This window comes from Mustela nivalis (assembly GCF_964662115.1).
Source record: "Mustela nivalis genome assembly, chromosome: 19".
In the NCBI taxonomy this organism is placed as follows: Eukaryota; Metazoa; Chordata; class Mammalia; order Carnivora; family Mustelidae; genus Mustela; species Mustela nivalis.
This window is the reverse complement of record NC_139038.1, coordinates 20,368,393-20,388,689: the sequence shown is the minus strand read 5'-3', so window position 1 is coordinate 20,388,689 and position 20,297 is coordinate 20,368,393. Positions and strand designations below refer to the sequence as shown.

Genomic DNA, 20,297 nt, shown 5'->3' with positions numbered 1-20,297 from the left:
ATGAGGGGCCCCAGGGTCTTGGCTGTTCGGAACTACCTGACCGGCCGCGGCTGCGGAGGCGGCTTGCGGGAGCGCGGGAGCGCGCGCGAGGTGGGGGGGCGCGGGAGCGCGCGCGAGGTGCTGCTTGGAAACAATGGCGGTTGGCTTTTGATTCTTAGCCTGGCGCACGCAGGGGTTCTGTGACACTTGGCGGGGTAGTCCGGCTGGACTGGACGCTTTCTCACCGCGGACCAGGGCAGTTGTATGACCGCCAGATGTTCTCCTGGGCTGGTGGGCTGGGCTGTGGCCTAGGCCATACCCTAGGGGCCGTGGACAGCAGCCACACCTCTTTGACCAGGGACATCTCTGATATTCACAGACATGTGCTGGGGAAAGGGACCTTCCCTGGGGACGCCATGGATGTGGCTGATGTCATCTCATCCCAGACACAGATCAATAGACGCCTCCCTGAGGCAGAAACGCTGGAGGCTGAAGTGACTCACTGGAAGATGTTGTGCCCGTGTTCCACCCAGGGACCAAATACCATCGACCCAGAAACAGTGTGGAAACTGAAGAGCCACATCAGGGACCTACAGCAGAAGCAGATGCGGGAAATGGACAAACATCAGCTGGAAGTGGCCGTGTTGCAAAACACCCACCGGCAGAAGCTGGCCGACCTCACTGACCGGCACCGCAAACAACTGATGGACTACCAGCGACAGGTGCAAGACCTGCAAAACCGAGATGCTGCCGGGAACGTGAACCGTGACCTTCTGGAGGAGAGGGAAATGGATCTCAGAAGGCTGAAGCAGCAGCTTACACAAATGCAGCGGCTCAACGACAGTCTGAACAACCTTGCTTCCGACCTCCGAGCAGAAAAGGAGAAGTTGGTTCGTCAGCTCCAAGACGCAACCCATCAGCTGGAGGAATCCGTTCTGCGCAACAACGAGGATTCCCTAAAGAACAACATCGCCGTGAGGGCTTTAAAGATAGAGAAAGGACGGTTAGTGGCCAAACTGTGTCGGGCCGAAAAGAAGCTTTTCCAACACAAGACGGAACAAAGCCTCAGAGAATGGTCACCCGCAGACAATGGCCATTCCGTTAAACTCGGTCAGGAGAAAGACCTGGAGATACTACACCTCCAAGAGAGGATCGAGCAGATGGACGCCGAGCACCAGGAAACGAAGGAACTGCTGTCCTTTGCTTTGGAGGAGCAGAACCAACTGACAGAATGCCTCAGGGAGCAAGAGGAGTACATCAAGGAACTCCGAGAGAGGCCAGAGCTTCAGGAGGAACTCGGCCAGTCGACCGAAACCTTCAGAAGCCATGACGTCTTACCCGCATCCGTGGAGGACAAAGACGTGCGTCTCCCATCCACGACCGACCAACACCCTCCCGTGGACCAAGACCCGGAGCGCCTCACACAACAGAGTCGCGCTGTCCCTCTGGTTGACCCGAAAGTCCTAGAGGAGATTGAAGAACTCGAGTGTGAGGTCTTTCAGCTCAACAGGTTAAAAGATGATCTCGAGGAGGAGATACAAGAACAACAGAAGATCATTCACAACCAGCAGCAGGGGAAGAGAGCACTGCTTCAGTCCTTACAGGAGCAGAAGGAGAAGGTGGACCGTCTTCAACACCGGCAGGAGGAGATGAACACCGAACGCGCTCAGCTCCTCGCAGCCAAAGACGAGATGATTCGGAATCTGCAAGTCACGCTGGAAGAGCTGAGAGCCCAGTTGCCCGGCAAAAGCCCGCACATTCCGAGAGAACCCTGTGAGGACGAGGAGGTGCGAGCAAGCCAGCCTCTCCCCAGGGAGAACGCAAGTGAAGAGCGTGATCCATCTCAAGCTGAAATTCAAAGGTTAGTCCAAGGGATCCAAGAACAGGACCCGGAGACGAAGCTTCTCACTGAAGAGAACGTCCGGCTGACCGCGCAAGTGGATCGGCTCTCCAGAGAGGAGATCGGGAAACTCACTCGGATCATCCAGCAAAAGGATGTGGAGATTCAGGGTCTTTCCAGCAGAATCTCGGAGGCTTCTCACAGCCAGAACAGGCACGTGGAACAGCTTCAGCAGCAGTTGCAAGAGTGTGCTTTGAAAAGCCAACAGATCTTGGCCATCCTGAACGAGAAGATGAGGGAGAAGAGCCATCTGGAAAAGGACTATCACGAAATGACCCATCGACTTGCTGCCAAGGAAGCGGACCTCCAGAGGGCGCAAGAGGAAAACCAAAAACTGTCCACCAGAGTGGAAAGCAGCGGCCAGGAGGTGTGTACAGAAAGGATTCGGGACTTGTCACACGTGATTCGAGAAAAAGACCTGGAGGTGGCTGCGTTGAGTCAGCTATGCCAGACCTTCCTGAGGATCCTGCAAACACCCAGCCCTGGTCATGGGGTTCGAGGAGGTCGAATCCATCAGTTCCAGCAGCTTCTCCAGGAACGGGACACGTTAACACAGCGAGTGAAGATCCTGGAGGAGTGGAAAGAGCAGGTGCTGACCACCGTCCAAAATCTGAAGCGGGAGTCCCCCCAGCTTCAGACACATCTGCGACAACTGCAGGCGTGGGCGTGCCCCAACAGCGAGAACGTTCTGAAACCGCAGGCAGCCTCTCTGGACCAGATCCCAACTTACCAGGGACATGAAATAAACTTCCACGAGCTAGAGAAGGAACTGGCCCAACTGCAGCTCCGCATCGGGGAGCTCTGCAATGCCAAGGACCTCCTTTTAGGGAACCTTGGTGTGATTTTCCTCCAGACCTCCAGCGACTCCCGGAAGGCCGTGAAATCTGACCCCGTGAGTGAGGCCTCTCAGGTGATCGGAGAGGAGGTAGAAGAGCTCCGAAAACCAGGGCGAGGAAAAGAGACAAGGATCCGAACCCTCCGGGAAGATCAGCAGAGATGGATTGCTTCGGGGGCCGCCACGGGGGAAGGAGAAGGCAAAGCACGGGAACACAGCGATGCCGATTCCCACACGGAACGGCCGACGGAGAAACCGGCCCTTCTGCGAAACTGCCTTCGGGCTCAGGAGCTCCGAACCCAAGCGAAAAGTGAGGAGCTGCTTTCCTTACAGGAGAAGCTCTGTGGCCAGCTGAGTGAGAACGAGCTGCTGAGGCAGGCGGTCACCAATCTGAAGGAGAGGGTGGCAGACTTCGAAGTGGACGTGTGTCGCCTGAGAGAGGAAAACGCCAAGATCGTGGAACGATCTAGAGAACAGGACATGGAGAATCGGGCGTTGCAAGAGACCAATCGGCTGCTGTCAGTGACGCAGAGAGAGGAGGCATCCCAGCATGCTGCGATGAGAGAGAAGGCCCTGGCCTTGGAGCAACTGCTGCGAGAGAAAGAGGAGGGCGAGACCGGGGAACTGAACCGGCTCGCCGCCGCCGTTCGCTCCACGCAGGAAAAGGCAGCTGCGTGTCAGCGGGAGAGAGATGACGTCGTGTTGGCACTGACACAGAAAGAAACGGAAGCCCGCGCCCTCCAGAAGGAGGTTCACCAGCTACGAGAGAGAGAGCTGCGCCTCACCCAGGAGCTGGAGAGAGGGCGGCAGCTCGCTGCAGAAGCCCAAGATTCTCGTCGCCGGGAAGCTTTGGCCTCGGAGGACCGAGTGGCTCAGCTGAGAGAGGAAGTGACGGTCTTGCAGGGAAAACTCGTTTGGTCTTCCGCTGCCATGCAAAAGGCCAGCCACGGAGCCAGGCTGCAGGTAGCGTCGCTGCGGGAGCAGCTGCACGTGGTCACCCAGCAGAAGGAGGAAGCTGTGCTCCGGCTTGCCGCCTCCCAGGAAGAGGGAAGGCGCTGTGATCAGACCCTAGCGAGCCTGAAGCTGGAACTGGCCGAATGGATGGAAAAGGCAGACGCCCTAGAAGGAAACCTGAAGTCCTTACAGGGACGTTTGCATCAAACCAATGCCGACTTGGAGGAGAAGGAGGACCGACTCCAAGAGTTCAAGAAACAGAACGAGGTCCAGCAGGAAATCCTGGAGGACACACAGAGGAGACTGATGACCTTAGTCAGTCAGTCCGAAGGAATGGCGGACAAAGCCCTCCTAAGGAGACTCTTCGTGGGAGCTCTCCAGGCAGCGGATGCGGAGCGGCAGGAAGCGTTGAGCTTGATGGCAAGCACGCTGGGGATCCGAGAAGACCAGCTGCGGCAGCTGCGCAGCCGGGAGCCCGCGGGTGTGCCCAGCGGGGGGACTGGGGGGCCTGGATCCAGAAGCGCCCCCAACACCCCTGCGAAACCAAATCACCAAGCTGTGGCCCATCGTTCCTTTTCAGACCTTTTTGTCCAGTTTCTAGAAGCGGAATCTCATTCAGCTTTTCCACCGCCAAAACCCTCTGCTCGTGTCGTGAAGCCCCCAGATTCAGGAGGAAGGGGAAAGCCGCCTAAGAAACAAGGCCCATCACGACGGAACGCTACCCTGGCATCCACACCCGGAAAAAAGGACGTCAAGCCCCGCACCACAGCTGTGTCTCTTATTAATCCACCTGGACCGCAAATGGATGGATCGGAGCACCTTCTTCTAAATGCTGTCACTGACGCTTTACCCGTGTACACGCCGCATATACTATCACCTGCCCAGAAGGTTGGAAAGGCGGCCAAAGACCTCTCAAAGAAATAGACGATTGTGAGCCAGAGTGACACCACGCTTTGAACATCCCAAGTCACTCTGCGTGTCTACCTTATCTCCTAATGTTCTTTTTCAAAATGCCAAATGTTTCACGGTTTTGCTTTCAGCTGAAGAAACAGCTTTCTTTTATGACTTAACAAAAAAGGGGTCTCTCAATGACTGCAGAAGTATTCGCCAAAGTGAAAACACCGGTGACTTCCTTTTTATGTGTTAAGATCTTATTTATCGTTTCGACAGAAATTGAGGGCACACGTACAGGGGGAGCACCAGAGGGAGAGACAGAAGCAGGCTCTCCCCGGAGCAGGGATCCTGACCTGTGACCGGATCCTAGGACCCCCGGATCATGACATGAGCCAAAGACAGTTAACAGACTGAGCCACCCAGATGCCACAGCAGTGGTGACGTTCGTAGGACAGTCGACACTGATGGCCTTGGAAGCTGTGGTCTGTAATGCTGGAAGGTTTACACAAGGGCCAAGCGTCTACGGATACCTTATGCAGAGAACACATCAACTTGTTTCAGTGTTCCAAATGTATCAGATACACGACCACACAATCCTTGTATGGGAAACCAGGTGACTAGCACAAAAGTACACGATGAAGAGGACGTTTAAAAAAAAAAAAAAAAAAAAAGTTTGCTTTTCCCAGGTAAGTCTCATTTCTCTTAATTTTTTATCTTCTAATTTTTAAAAATCATTTCCTTTTCTGTTGTCTGCAAAAGCACGCTATGGCTAACCTGATTTCTCTTGGGCCTTATGTAGGTTGGCCTGCTTAGGAGTATACTACTTATTCTCTGACTTGCTTCCCACCCCCAACCCCGCCAAATCACTCTGCCTTAGAGACCATTTTTGAAATGGGAATGAATTCCATCTTATTCTTAAATGGAAAACCCAGCGGCTTACGGTTCTGCCCTAAGTTCTAGAAGTAGCTCCTCTTGATCATCCTTTAAGCGGTTTGTAACTGGAAGGTCCATGGTCGACTCCCTTGTTCATTTCTTCAGAAGCCCCTTCAAATCTTCATTTGCTGGATCATGGCGCAGGCTGTCAGGGAACTGGAGCTTACTTGGGAAGAAACTGTGCCTGGTCCCCGTGCTAAGGAGGGCTTGTTGGCCAGGGGATCCGATCTGGGGGAGCAGAGTGGGAAGGGAACTTGGGGTGAGGCCATCCGAGGCCCTCCAAAGTTACCGGATGCCAAGACAACACTTCCTATTGAACCTTCACCTCAGGCTTTCCATCAGAACGGACTCTGATATATGGACATCCATTTCCTGCTGAGACTCTTAAGGCGTAGGACAGGTGCTTCTCTAGGATGTGAAGCTGTCATGTGACCAGGAGGGAGACGTGGTCATCAAATCCAAAATGTAGTAACTTCCATTGATGTTCACGCAGTTGATCCCAAGGGAATCGCTGGGTGGCCAAGGGGTAGAAGGAAGAGCGGACGTCCTCCGGCACCATGGAATCTGGCAATGCACTGTGGACAGAAGCCCCCACCTCCACCTGCAGGTAGGATATGCAGACTTGGGCTTCAGCCTGGAGCGGGAAGGCCTTGGGAACTATATTCAGCTGGTGGTGGTGGTGGTGGTGGTGGGCGGCGGGGGGGGGTCCCATGACCCAGAGAAGAATGGACAGCTGGAGAGGAAGGCTCAGAGTCTGTGAGAGATGCTGTTTCCAGGAGAGCCCAGTGCATGGCCAGCAACTGCTGCTCTCATGGTCTCTCACCAGGGCCGAGGAGGGCCGTTTCTTGCATTGGGAGCCCATGGACGATTGACAGATAGCATGGACAGAGAGTCCAGGGACTCCAGGAAGCAGGAGAGGAGGCTGCTACAGCCTTTTGACCTGGGCACGAACAGCTGGTTTTTTCCTCAAGCTTTTTGTTTTTGTAGTTGAGAGAGCGCCCTGGCTGGAAAAGGGGGTGAAAGGGAGAGGGAGAAGCGGGCTCCCCGCCGAGCAGGGAACCCCCTGCCAGGCTCCATCTCAGGATCCCGAGATCAGGACCTGAGACAAAGGCAGACGCTTCACCAACTGAGCCACCCAGTCACCCCCAACAGGTCAATTTTGCTTGCACAGATCCGAGAGCCTTCTGTTGAGGGGAGACCCTCCCCCCTCTGCGTGGGCTCGTTAACAAGGAACAGCTGAAATGGGTTTCTGTAAAACCGATAAACAAGGAATATGTTGCCTCCAGTACCCAAAAAGTACGGAAAGATGGTGGACTTGTATGTCCTTTTTTCTTTGTAAGGATTTTACTTAGGGACTTGACAGATCACGAGAGAGAGAAAGACACACAGACAGAGAGGACAAAGGGCTGGTAGGGGCAGAGGGAGAGGGAGAAGCAGGCTTCCTGCTGACCAGGGAGCCTGATGCAAGGCTTGTTGCCAGGACCCTGAGATCAGGATCTGGGCCCAAGGCAGACCCTTGACTGACAGACAGAGCCACCCCTGCAGGTCCTTAACGAGTGTGCCCAACAAATATCCTCACAGTAGGATCTCCTGGATGTGATGTCCCATCTGTATTCCCGGAGAAAGACGAATGCGCTAAGATCCTGCCCACAAAGTTTGCCTGTTTTAGAGCAGAGCGGTTTGGGTGCCCCGCGCGTAACAAGGTAAATCCTGTCTCCTTCAAGGTCAAGGCACATGCGATCGAGAGGCACTGAACAGAACATACTGGCCAAATGTATTAGAGCAAAATATTCACCCTCGTTAAATCTGTGGGGCTCCCTCATGGCTTTTTCAACGACTTAACCTCAAAGAGAAAGCAAGAGCAAAAGCTAGCAAAGGAGCCGGGGCCCGGGGTGGTGGCAGGGACAGAAAGGCAGAGGCGGAGAAAATCCCAAGCGGACTCCACCCTGAGCACACAGCCCGACATGGGACCCTAGCCCATGACCCTGAGAGCCTGACCTGAGCCAAAAGCTCAACCCACTGAGCCCCCCAGGTGTCTCCGGTGTTTTCAGGGTACAGGGGTTTATTTTATCAGGGACGGTAAGACAAGCAGATACACAAGGAACTCTCACAACGCAAGAAGCGTTCATCGACTCCCTGATCCCAGGAGAGAGGAGGTCCTGAGAGCCATGGAGGGCCACCCAGGGAAGCACCAGGGGCGGTCAGGAGAAAGAGGGAGTGAAGGGACAGACGACACGGGCAAGACCCTTTACTGTGGTTTCCATGGCAAGGGGCAGGTGAATCCGGCTAAGCACATTTAAGACTGCCTAGTCGGTGTCATGTCAGTGGGTTCCGGGACACAGTGGTGTCTGTCTGGAGTCGTCTGTCCCTGCCCCTGGGGTGATCAGGGCAGGGGATAGTGGCCCAGAGTGAGAGTTTCTTACAAGAGGTGGTTGGGGGTAAAGGCTCCAAATTGGTTGCTTTACATGTGAAAGCTCTGCCTGTAGGCAAGCTGCGGACCATCTCTAGGAATTAAGTAAGCCTGCCAGGGAAAGTCCCTCCAAAGTCAGCAAGGCCCGAGATGTCAAAGCAGGAAAGACAGAAGGCAGAATCTATGGTTCTTATACTCGCTATAAACAGAGCGTGCATTAAGCCCGTGAAGGTTAGCCAACCGGTGCATCTTGGCAACAGTACACTTCATTCAGAACCTACGCTGTAGAGGCACAGGAGGCAATCGGCCTCCTTGGAATTTTGCCAATTAAATTATTTTAGTGAATTTATGATTTCCTTTTTACTTTTTATTGGTTAGAGATTTGATGTATTCATTTAAGAGAGCGAGAGAGCGAGAGAGCGAGCAAGCAAGTGGGACAGAGCAGGACCCCGGGGGAGCAGCAGGGAGAGGCAGAGGGAGAAGCAGACTGACTCCTTGCCCAGCAGGGAGCTTGACATGGGGCTCTATTCCAGGATCCCGGGATCAAGACCTGAACTGAGGTCAGGTGATTAACCATGTGAGCCACCCGGGTGCCCTTGTAAATGTTGGATCTACAACCGGGTCAAATTCTGAACCTACGATGAATTAGTTCGTGGGGGCCCCGGGGGGGGGTCCCCCTACCTCCTGTATTCAGTTTTCTCTCTCCCACTCCTCCTTTGCTCGGGTTTGTGTCTTCCTGGATATACTGGGGGTGGGGTGGGGGGGTGTCTTTTGCCCTGCTCCTCGTTCTCGGTTTTTTCTTCCAGAGAGTCTCAAATCAGCATCATCAGCCTTGGGGCTAATGTCGCGGCGAGGGTTGTATGGTCGCACGCCTCCTGGCGGAAGTCAAGGTGGGACCGGATCCCCTCAGTGTGCCATTCTTACATTTCCCTGCGTCGCGGCCTCCCTCCTCCGTTGCACCCACAACACAGAGGGTCACCCCCGGGGCTGTGCTTGGGGTGTGCTTTCCCCCATAGGATCCGGACGTCCGCATCCATCACTGGCCCAACACCCAGTCCCTGGAACTGAGGCACACCAGTCAAGCATGTCCTGCGGTTGCCAACCTCAGGGGGGAGCCCTGGAGACCAATACAGGCCACATGCAGGTCACATGGGTGACGCCTCCCCCCAAGATACAGTCCATTCTCCTTCATTCTCACCTCGTTGGCAAGGAGGGGACCTTAGTTTGGAAATGGATGGCGACCTCCGTGTGAGATAACAGAACACGGGCCAACACACAAGCTGGCCGGCGATGGCCAGTTCCCTCCCGGATCGTGACTGTCCCCTCTGAAGCCAGTTAGTTAGCGAAGGAGCAGGTCAAGCTGACCCCCGCGTCCTCAGTTAACATACGGACACCGTGCCTGGGATGCTGCCGCTTGTTTTAATCACCATCTCCTCAGGTCCCCGATGAGAGAGACATTCCTGCTCCAGACTTGTGGGATGCCCTGACACCCGACACGGGTGACTGACCAACGGTTTACTCGTCACATACCCTCACGCTTCAGGGGAGGAGGATACCACACACCGTGCAGGACGACACAGACGTCGCGCTTGAGAACAGAGAGAACCGGCAGCAGGGCCTTCGAAGGCAAGACTTGCTTCTTGAAACAAGAGGGTGTGGCAAGTCCTGGTTCCCATGGGAGGGGGTGAGTGGCTGGCCTGAAGAATTCAGTGGGCTTCTAGGGAACCGAACGCTGCTCCCCCAAAACCAACAGGCACTATGGCTAGTCCCTAGGATGAGAAGGGTGTTTGGGGAAGAGACCTCCCCTGTGAGGGAAGAGGGAGAGGAGAACGTGCAGGATGCCATTCGGGTCCCTCCTTGATCTTCCGCGTGTCAACACATCCCCTGACACGGAATCTTCATTGCAGGCCTTACCTTATGCCCCAAGAGGGTACGACAAATGCTTCTAGAACTAACAACGGAACGTCCCAGAGAAACAGTATACGGGCTAAACACAGAAAGGTAAGCTGTATTCCTCTATGCCGGCAACGAATATGGAGGCTCCACAATCCAACACACCTTCGCAAAGAAACTACTTCGTACAAAGAAACTACTTCGGGATAAATCTAACAGTGCCTGTCCAGGCATCCCATGCTGAAAGCTATTTAGCACTGATACAGGAAGTCCAAGATAGAAATAAATGGAAGAGATACACCACGTTCGTGATCTGGAAGACTAGGCATCGTCACGATGTCAATTCTCCCCAGACTGATAGAGAGACGTAACGCCATGTCTATCAAAATCCTGTCAGCTTCGTGTGTTTTCGTAGAGATAGACAAAAATATTCTAAAATCTATGTGGAAGGACAAAGGAATCCGAGTAGTTTCAAAACCGGTTTTGAAAAGAAGAGTAATTTGGGAACGCAGTCTTTAGAGTCTCAGAGCTTAGTAGTAGTTGTAACAAGGAAGCCCGTGTTGGTATTGGCAGGACGACAGTCCCACAGAACAAAGACTCCAGAAACAGTCCCCACAAGTATGCCCATCTGAGTTTTGAAAAGGGTGCTGAGGCAATTCCATTCCAGACAGCTCGGTTTGGTGCCGACCACAGCCATCTAGAGCTTGTGAGGAGCTCAGAGAGGCCACCCTCAGAACACAGCAGCAGCAGAGGGGGAGGATGGTGGTGTGACCGAGCTCCTGCCAGGTGGGAATGGGAGAGAGACTGTGTGCCCAGGGTTGTGTGGGTGGGCGGGGCCCAAAGACCTATCCGGCGGGCGATGCCTTCCGAAGGCCGGGGGAGCAGGGAAACTGTCCATTCAGCGTGGGGGCCCGGCACCCAGGAGCGGGAAGGTGGTTAGGATAGCTGACGGGCGGGGCACTGAGACACTTGAGCGGAGTCTGAGCAAAAGCACCTCCCGTTTTCCAGGCTTCTGTGAGGCTTGCTGCTTGTCTGGCGTCTCAAGACCCCACAACCTTGTCCCGGTGGGCGTAGCACCTCACAACCTCCAGACCCACGGACACTGGTCTGAGGACAGACACCCCTTTCCAGCTCCTGTACTTCGTCCTCAAGGTCGGCGCGGAGGACCAAGAAGTGAGCAGCCCTTGGGAAGATGCTCCTCTGCACGGAGGTACCTGTAGGGCATGATGTCAGGGCCCCGTGTCTCCGGGGGGGCTGGGGCCTCGCTGGGAGGCGGGCCTGTGTCTCAGGAGTACACCGGTTTGCCAAAAGGTAGCCGTCAGCTTGTGTGCCCCTCCTTTCGCAGCTGAGAGGAGCCCAGAACGGGGCCTCGTTGATGGAGCTGCTAACTATGTGGGGGGCCTGGAGACAGAGCGAGCGGAAATGCGGCCGAACCGGGCAGATGAGGTTTCAGCCTTGCTGGGGCTCAAGTCCCGCTAGAAGAGACCGACTTGAAGCCCGTAAGTGGAGTGTTGATGGGAGAGGAGTTCCGTTCTCCTTCTCGAGTAGGTTACGTTCCACGAGGGGTTGTCAGGATCCCCACCGTGCACCTGAGATCAGGCCAGTCAGGGGTCAGTGTGTGTGTGTGTGTGTGTGTGTGTGTGTGTGTGTGTGTCTTTGTGCGTGTGTGTGTGTCTGTAGGGGGAATGGCCTTCCTTTTGGGTGGGTTGTGGCTATCAGTGATTGGAACCCATGATGAACAGGACTGACAGGATGCGTGAGGGACTCACCCCCTGGCTGGCCAAGACAGGAAGGAAATAACGACCCGTGAAATTCGTCATTACTGTTTTGCATTGAGTGCTGGGAAGTACAGGGTGCGTTAGAGTTTGTAATTTGCTGAGTAATGTTCAAGCGGAGACCAGGAGGCTAAGAAATCCAGGCGGATGTGGGAAGGTGTTCCGTTAGGGCCGGGAAGGATGTGTAGTGTTGAAGGAATTGACAGAATGTCCTTGAAGCTGGGGCCACGTGGGGACCGTGGGGTGGGGAAAACCAACGTTTGGGGTGACGACTTGTCGTTTTTGTAGGGTCTTGGAAACGAATCATAGTGATTTAAAACATTGGGTCCAGACCCCAAGCAGATCCTACCTCTGCCTCTTATGAGCCGTGTTGCTAAAGCATTGTACGTCTCCGTTCCCTGATGGGACGAATGGGGATGATGATAATCCCACGTCATAGAGGACTGTAAAGACGAAGTGAAATTTAACATTAACAAAACACTTAGCGCCATGTCTGACACGCAGGAGGTGTCCGTGGTGGCTCGTTCAAGACGTAAAGAAATACACAGATTAGTTTGGAAGACTTGGGGACAGTCTGTGGTGACGTTTGTGAACATACGTGGACTCCATGCCACTTCATTTCTTCTCCAGCTTTCAGATGCTCTTGACCACATGTGTCACACTGTTGAATGAGAAAGAATTTTTCTCAAATGGACAGTTCTTTGTCCAGAGAGTCTGCAGCGCCACTGAAATGACGAGAGGGAAATAAAAGGCTTTGCAGTACCGTGTCCCAATTAGCTGTGCTTAAAATGCCCTGATAAATTGATTTAGTTCGTATGTGTGGGTAACCGTTTGTGCGAACTTGCTTCAAGTCAATTGACTCTAGAGTCACTGAGACACAGAATACGGACAGAGAAGTAGTATGGCTAGAGCTTGGCTTTTCTGGACTCTCTATGGGATAGGTGTTTTGTTCTGTTTTGTTTTTGTTTTCAGGTAGGAAACATCTTTATTATTGGCCTCGACTCATTCATCATACAGTGTCCAACGTGGATTCCGTGTCCTGACAACCTGCCTGGCGCATTACTCCGCTGGCCGCTCTGGTCCAGACGTCAGGCCGTCCCCCGAGGGAAGCCAACCCCACCGGCCCCAAAAGTTCATGCTTGGGGTGCTGAGCGCCAGCCTGTCCCAGGAATGGGCCCCTTGGTTCCTGGCCCTCTACTCCGGCCAGCAGTTCTGGGGAGGCCGAGGCTGGAGCCCGACACTCTCCTTGGTTTCGGGATCGTTTAAGAAAACCGAGGAGACAAACGTTTCACCGTCTTTAAAAACACAGGAGTCTGAGGAGAGAAGCCAAGGTCCGCCGCTTGGCAGCTCCGTGGGAGGACGAAGCATCCGTGTCCCTTGCCGCCGACCCACTCTGCGCCGCCTCCTTATGCCCACGCGGAAGCCCATTTTCAGGCGGCGGTATTGGCACAGGTGGTGCTGGCCGACCTGGCAGCGACGGTCGGAGCCGCGGGTGTAGCCGGGGTAGCTGCGGTTGCTGTGGATGCCTCCGCTGGAAGCAGCTCTCGGGGCCCTCGCAGGGGAAGACGCTGTAGCGCTTGCCGCTCGACATGTGCCCACACCCCATGCAGTCCACCTGCAGCTCCGGCTTCGCCAGGCTCGGAGTCGCTGGCAGCGCCCGGGGCTGAGGCCCAGGAAGCTGCTGGAGGCCTGCAAGGCCCCGTGGCCAGCACTTCGCGAGCTGCCGCCCCCTCTGTGGCCGCACCTTCCCTGCCTGGGCCTCAGGCGGGGCCCCGGACTCGCTCGCCTTTGCCGCCGCCGCCACCCACCCTGGGAGCCGGCCTCGTGCTGCAGCCGCTTTTCTCTGGGATCGTTTTTATCATTTCTCTGCTCTCCTCTGTCTCAGTCTCCCGACGCCTTCCTGCGTCTGCAGCCCACACATTGTCGGGGAAGTTTGGGTTTGGAATGGCAGACTAAATAGTGGTTCCCAACCCAGTGCCAACCAGCAAAGCATGAAGGACTTTGGCGTTTTTTGTCTTTTTTTTTTTTTTTTTTTTTTAAAGATTTTGTTCATTGGACAGTGAGAGATCACAAGTAGGCAGAGAGGCAGGCAGAGAGAGGGGGAAGCAGGCTCCTTGCTGAGCAGAGAGTCCGATGCAGAGCTGGATCCCAGGACCCTGAGATATTGACCTGAGCCGAAAGCAGAGGCCTTAACCCACTGAGCCACCCAGGCGCCCCCTGTGGCCATTTTTTTTTAAAGAAAAGACAGATGCTTATGTCCAACTCTAGACTCAGGGAGTCAGAGCCCTCTGGGATAGGCCCCAGGGTACAAGGACCAAGCATGTTTACCATCTAGATGCATTTCACGGCAGCTTTTTTGGCACTGGGCTTTCCATTATCTGAAAAAAACATTCAGCGAGATTGGGAGAACCCAATAAACTAACGTTTGATGACATTTAGCAGGGCTCTGCCCTTCAGGGTCTGGGATAGCGTGAGCTACATGTTTGGTGTAACGTGTTACACACCCTTAGGTCTTGTCAGAAAGGGATGGATTGGGGCGCCTGGGTGGCTCCGTAGGTTAAAGCCTCTGCCTTCGGCGCACGTCATGATCCCAGGGTCCTGCGATGGAGCCCCGCATCGGGCTCTCGGCTCAGCAGGGAGCCTGCTTCCTCCTCTCTCTGCCTGTCTCTCTGCCTACTTGTGATCTCTCTCTGGGAAAAAGAAATATATATATATATATATATATATATATATATATATATATATATATTAAACCTTTAAAAAACAAAATAAATTTAAAAATTTTGAAAACGTTACGGACTGTTTTTTCTTTTGCTTGGTTTTGTACATCAATTTTATGTATTTCACAGAGAACGAGCCAGACAGCATAAGCAGGGGGGGACAGCAGGGGGAGAGGGAGAAGCAGGCTCCCCGCTGAGCAGGGAGCCCAACAAGAGGCTGGATCCCAGGACCCTGAGATCAGGACCAGGACCTGAGCTGATCCCAAGAGTCGGACTCTGAGCCAAACCGAGCCACCCAGGCACCCTTACAGGAAAATAAATGGCCAGGCTAAAGAAAGAGCAGGGACAAAGTGAGGCCTGTCATTAGAAGAGGCGTGTGAGACCTGTTCACCAACGGCAAGGTAACGCGTCGTCTTCTCACTCGGGACTTAACAGATACAGAGAGTCAACATATTTGTGAGATAATCAGATCAATCTGAACTGTGACTTGACATGTCACGCCACTGAGAAATTATGTTGAAATGTTTAAAGAGTGACGATACTTTTGTGGGTCTATCTATGTGTGTGTCGCACAAGGGCAGTTTTGTTCCCTGGGAGATGTTTGGCCACGTCTAGGACACATTCGGTGGTCAGAAGCAGGAGTGAGGAAGACACTCTCTGCCTCTGGTGTGTGGAGACCAGGCGTGCTGCTAAGCATCCTAGTAAGCTCAGGACAGGGCCCTCAGCCAAGAACGATGGGGCCCAAGATGTGGGGAACGCCAAGATTGGGAAACCCTGTTCTGGAGACACATGTTGAAGTAGCTGTGCGTCCAATGACAGGATGAAGATATTTGCTTCAAGGGGCGCCCGGGTGGCTCAGTGGGTTGAGCCGCTGCCTTCGGCTCAGATCATGATTCCAGGGTCCTGGGATTGAGCCCTGCATGGGGCTCTCTGCTCAGCACGGAGCCTGCTTCCCCCCTTCTCTCTCTGCCTGCCTCTCTGCCTACTTGTGATCTGTCAAATAAATAAATAAATAAATAAATAAATAAAATCTTTAATTAAGAAAAATAAAAAAGAAGAGATTTATTCAACATAGGCCTAAATGGGTTGACAACGTAAATGTCCAACAACATGTGAATGAAGAAACAGACTGAGTATATCCATACAAGGCAATGCTATACACCGGTAAAGAAGGAATCAACTACTGATCAATGCAACAAACATGCACGACTTAAACACACTGTCTCCCCAAAAGCAGCTAAAACAGTATACACAATAGGATTCTATGTAAATGAAATTCTATTTAGAAATTCTGACCTATACAGTGAGAGAAAGCAGCCTGTGGTTGGCAAAGAGAAGGGTAATGGTGGGGTAAAGGAGTGGGAAGGAGCATGAGAAAACTTTCTGGAGTCCTGGAAATGTTTTCATCTGACCACGCTGGTCATGGTTCTAAAAATGCATACAGTTGTCAAAACGAAAATTAGGCATGTACACCTGAAACTCATGTAACACTGCACATCAAATATACAAAAAATAAAAACAAAAAGCCATACACTTAAAATACACACACTGTACACGATTTCCCTAATCACACTGACTGTAACAAGTATCAAGAGAAGAATCCCACTCATAACTACATTAGAAGGAGTAAAACACCTACGAACAAATTTAACCAAGAAAGTGAAAGACCTGCACGAAACGGAAAAGATGCAATTCATGCAAGGATATCCCGTGTTCATGTATGAATGAGTATTATTAAAATGTCCACACTATCCAAGTCAACCTACAGATTCAACGCTATCCCAGCATTTTTCGCAGAAAAAGAACAATCTTAACATTTGTATGAAACCGCAAAACACCCCAAATAGCAAAACAAAAAACAAAAAACAAAAAAACCAGGAGGCACCACCTTTCCCAATTTTAAACTGTTACCACGAAGATACAGAAATCAAACGAAATGGCATTGGCATGAAAACAAATACACAGATCAATGAAAGAGAGGAGAGTTCAGAAATAAACATACATATATGTATAGATATATGGGTTTAATCACATATAATAAGAAAGCCAAGAATATGCAATAAGGAAAAAAAAGAGTAACCTCCATCAATAGTGCTGGGAAAACAGGACAGCCACATGCAAAAGAATGAAACTGGACCACTACCTTACACCACAAACAAAAAGTAAATAAAAATGGATTAAAGACGTGAATGTAAGACCAGAAACCATAAAACTCCTAGAAGAAAACACTGTCAAGTAAGCTACTTGACTGAGGTCTTGCTGACAATTTTTTGATTTGGCAACAAAAGCAAAAGCAAACAAACTCAGACTAAATCAAATTAAACAACTTCTGCACAGCCAAGAAAAAAACAAAATGAAAAGGCAGCCTGGTGAATAGGGGAGAGTATTTATATATCGTATATCTGATGAGAGATGAACATCCAGTATCTATACAACAGATATTGTATAGATGTAAGACATACATCTATATCTTATACAACTCGACAGCAAAATCTAGTTTGATTTAAAAATGCCCAGAGGATCTGAGGAGACATTTTTCCAAAGGAGACATACAGATGGCCAACAGACACAGTAAAAAAAAAAAAAAAAAATGCTCAACATCACAAGTCATCAGGGAAATGCCAATCAAAACCATCGTGAGTTCTATCACCTCACACCCGTTAGAATGGCTACCATCAAAAAGACTAGAAGACTAGACTAGAAGACGAGAAGTGACCACTGCTGGCAAGGAGGGGAAGAAAAGGGAACCCTTGTGCACTGCTGGTAGAATGGATATGATGTAACCACTACGGAAAACAGTATCCTCACAAAGCTCAAAGTAGAACTACCATAGGATCAAGCAATTCAACTTCTGGTTCTTTATCTAAAGGGAACAAACACTATCTCCCAGAGACAGCGGCATTTCCATGTTCACTGCACCCCTGTTTACGATAACTAAGATATCTCCATCGACAGGTGCAGGGATTTTTACAAACATCAGAGACACATGCACATATGTGTGCATGCACATGCACTCACACACAATTGTTCAGGCATAGAAAGGAACGAAATTTTGCCATCTGTAACAACACAGATGGACCCTGAGGGCATTACACTAAGGGAAGTGAGACAGAAAAAGATACATACTGTATGATCTCACTTAAACATGGAATCTTCAAAACAAAAACAAAAGCAGAAACAAAAACAAACCACCATGAAAAATACTATGAACTCACAAATACAGAGAGTGGATTGGTGGTTGCCAGAGGCAGGGTGTAGGGGTGGGTAAAACAGGTAAGGCAATCAAAAGGAACAAACTTCCCGTTATCAAATAATTAAGGTCTGGGGATGTAATATACAGCTCCATATAGGACTCTAGTTAATACTACTATATTGCATACCTGAAAGCTGAGAGTCATTTTTAAAGGTTCTTATTAAAAAGAAAAGAAAAGAAAAAAAAAAAAAAGGATGATGTTAACTAGACTTACTAGGGTGATCATTTCACAATATTGAGAAATATCAAATCATGACATACATATCTGAAACTAATATTATATGTTAATTATACTTCAATTTCAAAGAGGACACTCATTTTTTAAAAAGTACCTTGATTGGGGTGACTTATGTTTTATATGTCTACACTTATATCAGAACTTAATAAATTATACACTGTAAATATGTACACTTTATGGGATGTCCATTCTAATTCAGTAAAACTTCAAGAGAAAAAAAAAAAAAAACCTAAATGGTGTCTTGAATAATTAGTCCCCTCTTCCCTTTTCCATAGATAAATTGCTACAGACAAACACTAAAAATGTAGATAACTTGAAAAAAGAAGAAACTTGAGTGAGCTGGGAAAACCACTTAAACTGAGCCTATGAAACCAACAACAAATGTCCTTTTCACGTGTGAAACAATCAATATTCGTCAAAATAAGGATCTAGATGGGAAAGCCCACTGTACCAGGAAGTTTCTGACCTAAATCTCATTCTCCGCCATCTCTTCCCCAACCAACTTCCAGCCACCAGTGATCATTTAAAAAGTCTAGACCTATATAATACTTTTGAAGGATTAAAGAATTTGGCACTCATATACATAAACGATACTTTTTTCCCCAAGGATCTGAGAGAGAGAACGCACGTGTGCGTTAACAGGAGAGGAAGAGAGAATCTCCAACAGACTCTGTGCTGAGTGGGGAGCCTGAGGCGGGGCTGGATCAAAGGACCATGACCCGAGCTGAAGGCAGAGGCTTCAACCCACAATGTTGAACATAAACATTTTTAAGTTGGTTCTAGGCAGACACATGGTAATGATATTACACTATACAGAGCTCTGATCAGTCATGGCTTTCAAACACTCTCTCTCTTTTTTTTTTTACTAAGAACATGTTAATGGAGGAAAAACTCTTGGGAGAATTGGTGAGTTTGCAACTTACGTCTCCAGCTGCGGCAGCCTGCGAGTTGGTGTAAATCCCAAAGGGTCCAGAATCTGAGTAACTGGCGTTCAAAGCGGAAACCTGAAATAGAACGAAATTTTACTGGATGTCATTTTACCAGGGAACACAGGGCCCAATTTCCCAAATAGACAAAAGCCTGGGACCTTCCCGGTACAAGCGAAAGAGATGAATTACGATTTCACGTAACCAGTTCTGGCAAGGGCTGCAGTGTTTTGGATGTGGGTTACTTCTTTCAAAACCATAATGGTTTTAACATTTTTCACTTAAATCTTTCTAAACCAGACTGCTCGCTTTACTTTTTTGCTGGTATTTTCTAACGTTCTTTGATGATTAAAGGTTAACGTCCACATTTATTTATTGTGATCACAGTATTATCACAGCGGCAGGATGGCTGAAGGGTACACACACTGTGGGCTTCAGTATCAGACAAGCCCGCTCTGTTCCCTCTGCTAGTGCTGAGGGCCCCCTTTTTTGCCAATTCACTTACACTTCTCCTACAGACGAAAGTCAAAGGGCTGGGGGAAAATGCTCAGCAGACGTTACCAGATATCCAAGGTAGCCGCAAGTTCAGCCTCAGGACTGGGTATTGCTGTCTGCAGTCTGAGCAGAGTGTTCCGCTCCCTGAGGACAACAAGAATGCTCAGTGTCGTGTTTCCCAGTGTTTATATGGACGCTTTACACAAAGATCACCTAGGCTGTTTTTAAAAGTACAGACTTTCCAGTTCCTCTAACAGATTTACTCAATCAGATCCCCACAGATGCAATCTGGAAAGCCGCATTTCAAAAATAATTCCAGGTGATTCGTAGGCATGTGAAAGTTGGAGAACCACGGGCTTAGCCCATAGAAGGCGTAAGAAGAAATGTTCTTTCAGGATTTGAAGTTTAATGACCATTTTGAGACTATCCTATTCATATCTCAAATTTCCGGCCAAATGCTCAAGTAGGAATTTCCATTAAATGACATCACTGATCAGAACTGAACTGCAGCCACCCAAAAGCATCCTTAACATTCAGAGGTAAAGAGTAGTATGAAGAAAACAGCAGCATGAGCGAGGAAAGAGGAAACATAGAGGGAATTCAAAGAGCAGCAGCTAAATGTGATAAAGGACTAATTTAAGATAACGGTTTTCAAACAATGCTCCAGGGAACGCCAAGGTTCTACGGAGACAATTCCAAGGCATTTGGTGACAAGTAAACATTAAAAAATTTCTTTAAAAGGGAACATTTTTGGTTTAGCATTGCAGCTAGGAAACTGTAGGGGATGAAAAAGGTTCCTCTGCTTTAAAAAAAAAAAAAAATGTTTTTTTTGAGAACCATCATTTATGCGGTACCTGGGTGGCTCAGCGGGTTAAGCCTCTGCCTTCGGCTCAGGTCATGATCCCAGGGTCCTGGGCTCAAGCCCCGTATCAAGGCTCTCTGCTTGCTAGGGAGCCTGCTTCCTCCTCTCTCTCTCTCTGCCTGCCTCTCTGCCTACTTGTGATCTCTACCTATCAAAGAAAGAAATAAATCTTAAAAAAAGAAAAAGAAAACCATCATTTCAGAGAGAAAAACCCTCTAAAAGCCTGAGAC

At 50.3% G+C, this 20,297-nt stretch overlaps 2 long non-coding RNA genes and 1 pseudogene across 3 annotated transcripts; all 3 read left to right on the top strand.

The window, feature by feature from the left end:
- LOC309854266 (thyroid receptor-interacting protein 11 pseudogene) lies at nucleotides 1-4,592 on the top strand (annotated as a pseudogene). The gene is made up of 2 exons: nucleotides 1-139; nucleotides 541-4,592. The product of its transcript is annotated as a thyroid receptor-interacting protein 11 pseudogene (transcript).
- An 884-nt stretch (nucleotides 4,593-5,476) lies between these two features.
- On the top strand, nucleotides 5,477-9,767 carry LOC309854021. The gene is made up of 3 exons (XR_014306064.1): nucleotides 5,477-6,102; nucleotides 8,439-8,795; nucleotides 8,922-9,767. It is a non-coding gene; the product is annotated as an uncharacterized lncRNA (long non-coding RNA).
- A 97-nt stretch (nucleotides 9,768-9,864) lies between these two features.
- On the top strand, nucleotides 9,865-11,429 carry LOC309854974. Its single transcript, XR_014306513.1, has 3 exons — nucleotides 9,865-9,906; nucleotides 10,466-10,584; nucleotides 10,807-11,429. It is a non-coding gene; the product is annotated as an uncharacterized lncRNA (long non-coding RNA).
- Nucleotides 11,430-20,297: the final 8,868 nt, after the last annotated feature.